Below are 4,638 nucleotides of genomic sequence, written 5' to 3'. Positions count from 1 at the left end.
ACTAATGCCTCAAAGCCCATTAGTACCGGTTGGTGGCACCAACCGGGACTAATGGGCATCGCACCCTTTAGTCCCGGTTCGTGGCACCAACCGGGACTAAAGGGCCCAGGTGAACCGGGACTAATGCCTTAGCCGCACGAACCGGGACGAATGCTCACATTAGTCCCGGTTCGTGACTGAACCGGGACTGATGTGAATATTGCCCTGTGACCAAAGCGTTGTTTTGTGCTAGTGCCCAGAGATACCTCTCCGACAATCGGAGTGACAAATCCTAATCTCGAAATACGCCAACTCAACAAGTACCTTCGGTGACACCTATAGAGCACCTTTATAATCACCCAGTTACATTGTGACGTTTGGTAGCACACAAAGTGTTCCTCCGGTAAACGGGAGTTGCATAATCTCATAGTCATAGGAACATGTATAAGTCATGAAGAAAGCAATAGCAACATACTAAACGATCAAGTGCTAAGCTAACGGACTGGGTCAAGTCAATCACATCATTCTCCTAATGATGTGATCCCGTTAATCAAATGACAACTCATGTCTATGGTTAGGAAACACAACCATCTTTAATTAACGAGCTAGTCAAGTAGAGGCATACTAGTGACACTCTGTTTGTCTATGTATTCACACATGTACTAAGTTTCCGGTTAATACAATTCCATCATGAATAATAAACATTTATCATGATGTGAGGAAATAAATAATAACTGTATTATTGCCTCTAGGGCATATTTCCTTCAAGCCCAACCATAGCATCACAATCCAGATGCTTGTGTGGAAAGATCCGGTCTTGGTTGTACAGGATGCATGAGTAATAGCTTCGCTGCTGATGGCTCCAAAATCTGTCAGAGGAGATCTTGGGCTTGGTGTATGGGTTCTTAGCGCTGTCAAAGAAAGTATTGTGCTCTCTGAAGCTGAGCACGCTGAATGAGCCCTGAGTGGTGACATCACTTGGAAGCCTTGGCAGACGTGGCTTAGGCTTCTGAACTTGGGGCCTCTGCTCCACATGATAATCATACTGTGGCCCGGGAGCAGTGGGTGGAACCATGATTGGCCGTCGGACTATGATGAGCTCGCCTTCACGATTGAATGCATGTTCCATGTTATGTGGCCTTGTAAGAGGAATGGCGCCATCAGAGATGATAGGCGTCACTGTGGCTTCAGCATTCACATTGGCTTCGGGCTCCACATTGTCTTCGGCCATGACTGAGTCATTGGCCTCAGTGGTGTTGTTGGTGGCAGCCTCATGGTTTTCAACCACCATCTGTTCAATGACTGGAGGGTCTGGCACAATCACATTCTCCTCGATAATGACTGTATCACTTGCAGGGGGCGTGGCTTCTCTTTCTTCTTCTTTTTCTTCTTCGGCTGATGCAGCCGGAATGTCTTCAACAGTCTTGGCTTCAGACTCTGACGCAGTCGCAGAAGGACTAGCTTCAGGAAACACTTGACGTGCTACTGAGCTAGTGTGTTGCGCTTCTTCTTCTGGAATGCTCGACATGGAGAGCTATGGTCGGAGGCCCTTGTGAAGCCTGCGGAACGCTGGCGACGCCTTTGGAGAAGGAGTGGTCCGTTCCATGTAGTCTCCATCATCAAGGACTGAAGAAGTAACTTGAGCAGGGGGAGTACGAGGTGTCTCATCATGCACTGGGGTGTCTTGTTGTTGGCGCTCAATCCATGAGTCATCTTGAGCAATTGGCGTCAATGGACGACCAATGCTAATAAGTTCACTGCTCATTGGAGCATGCGATGATACCGACTAGGGCTCGAGCTGAGGAAGGACTTCATCATCATGCACATTGTCGTCATAACCAATGTCTTCTGCTGTGTTGGGGTCAACAGCTGGAACTTCTTCACTTGCATGAGCCTCTGTGGAAGCAGGCTCATGGATCACAAGGCAGTGCTCTTGGTTGGTTGAAGCAGGAAGAGCGACAGAGATAGGTTCAACTATGAGGGGCTCTGGGACAGCAGCGCACTCTTTCTTTGAAGACTTTGAAGCCTTTGTCTTCAATTTCTTCTTGGAGGGAGCATCATCAGAGGTGTCCTTGAGCTTCCTATTCTTGGCTTCGGCTTCAGCATGCCTGGTTTTCTTCATCTCTGAAGCTGCTGATGGGACCCTTGGCTTCGAGCCAGTCATGCTGGCAGGGAAACCTATGCTTGGTCGTTCCTGCCGCTGAGCTTCAACAGACTTCTTCTTTTGCTTGGCAGCCGTTCTGGGGTCGATGCCAGGACACCCAAGAGACCTTTCTTAGCTTCATTATGTGCTTGAACACATTTCTGCACATAATACTTCATGCGCTCTCATGAGCATTTGGCTTCTTCATGCTTCTTGTGGCATTCTTCCATAAGATCATGCAACATCTTCTTGAAGATTTGCACATCAGCCACACTGAGCTTGGACATGTGCTTCTTGAAATGTGCCTTATCATGATCAATCTTGTTCTTGAGCTCGACGATTTTCTGAGCTAAGGCCAATTCATTTGCAATAGCTCCATGAAAAGTGACACTGATGTCCACTGGCAGCTGAAGGTCATCAATACTGATGCTCTGCTCGTCAAACCATTCATCGATGAAGTTGTTCAATATATCAACATCAAAGAGGGGCAGATCATTGAAGATCCCCGCCTCTTGCTTGCTCTTGATCAGCATTTCTAGAGCTTCATCACCAAGATCTTCATCACTTGATAGATCAATGGTGTCTTCCTCGTTGCATAGAATGACAGTAGGAGTCAGGTTATGCCCAAAAAATTTCTTGGGCTGCTTGGTCTTCTACTCTTCTTGGTCCTCTTGGAGACACGAGACAAGTCTTCAGACTGCACACCGTGTTCAGGAGGTGCAGTCTTCAATGGCTTCACAGTCGAAGCGGTTGGTGCGGTAGAGGGATTTGAAGCGTTTGCCTTTGTCTTCTTCTGCTTTGGTGGTGCTGGGACATCTTCAGAGTCTACGTCATTAGTAGACTGATCTACTGTGGCCCTCTGAGCAGCAATGTGAGAGAGGAGCCCGTCGAAGCTAGTGAATGGGCCGATGACATTGGCATTGGCTTCACGTGAGCCATCCTGTCTTGGGGCAGAAGGACCAGGGTTGAAGTTGAGTCCAAGCTCCTTTCTGTTCTTGGCAGCTGACTCCTTTGCAAACTGGTAGTTGCGCTTGAAGGGATTGTCTTCACGACACCATAACAAGGACGATGAGTTGGCATTTTCAGGCTGCGGTCCTCTGACCATGCAAGGATAGAAACCTTGAGCAATAGCTTCAGGCTTCGACTTGGGTTGTAGATTCTTGTAAAGAATGTCGCCCCACGGGCGCTTGATAGCATTCTTCTTAGGATATTCGGTAGTGACAAAGTTGTACTTGAACCACCGTTCTGCCTAATATCTTCGGATCCATTGAATTCGGGTCTCGCACTGATTGTAGTTCTCCTCTGGATCTGTCTTGTATAGTTCATACAGATCCGGAGGCAGATCAAGAGCAGTATTTCCACAGTGTTGTCTGCCACCCTTCCTAGCAGATTTGTCAGTGGCTATGATATTCAGACAGATAGACTTCAGAATAGTGAAAGGCTTCCGTCTACTGGTCAGACAAGAACTAGCTTCAGGGGAGTGAATATGATGATGTAAGAACTTTGCAAATGAATGCAGACTATGAGAACCAAGGGATTCTCCCATGAACATGTACCTGTGAAAGCATTAGAGATGCGAGGGAAGGGGAAGAGGTCATATCCTTTCTCAGAAGATTTTCAAGATAACTCAGTTTGAAGATAGTGACCTCATAGAGCAAAGACATTCACTTATTTGAAGAGGGTTGGTTCCAGATTTGTACGAATCCATGAGTCAGTACAAGTGAGGAATCTAACTAGTTATGAAGCATAAGTGAATATACTTTGCAAGATATGAGATTCAGAAAGAGACAGATCCAGATTTAGAAGTATAGAAACCACTTTTGGTTGAAGTGGATGGATTTGACAGATCAAAAATACTGTTAAAAGTGAGATTTATTTACCCCAAACGAACTGCTAGACAAGGCGGAAGGGAGGCCGAGAAGTCCAATCTTCCGTGCCCTAACTTGGCGGCGAAAGACACCTACGACGGCGGCGGAGAAGACGTGGTCCGCGGTTGGCGTGAGGACGGTGTCGTAGAGGTCGCGGCAGCTAAGCACTTCATCTCCGGCGTCGACACGAGCTAGCGGTGGCGCTAGGGTTTGAGCGAGGTGGCGACATGGAAGAAGAGATAATGATGCGCGGGATGGGTATTTATATGGTACAGGGATGCACAGTGCAATTACGCTGGTGCCCTTGGCGGTTCACATCTGATGGGCATGTGGCATGCATGCAACTCCTTGGAAGTCGTTCCATGTTCCCACGCACGCCTGGTTTGTAGGGTGGTCGTTCCGGCTTCTCCGGTTTTCAGGCAAAAGAGATATAACATTGAAAGCAGTTTTAAATGTGTGTCTCTGTATCTTCCGCTGACAAGGACGCAGTGAAGACATTCGACAAGTTTTAACAGAATGCATATGACTAGATAGAGAGTTTGAGGAAGAAGCATAGAAGGGGTTAGGGTCCAATTACATTCACTTAGTTCGGAAAATGGCAAGTTCGAAGACATAGCAATAAGTGAATGCTGTAGAGGACATAACACC

This window comes from Triticum aestivum, chromosome 2D (genome assembly GCF_018294505.1).
Source record: "Triticum aestivum cultivar Chinese Spring chromosome 2D, IWGSC CS RefSeq v2.1, whole genome shotgun sequence".
NCBI classification, from domain to species: Eukaryota; Viridiplantae; Streptophyta; class Magnoliopsida; order Poales; family Poaceae; genus Triticum; species Triticum aestivum.
Note: the sequence above shows the minus strand (reverse complement) of the source record.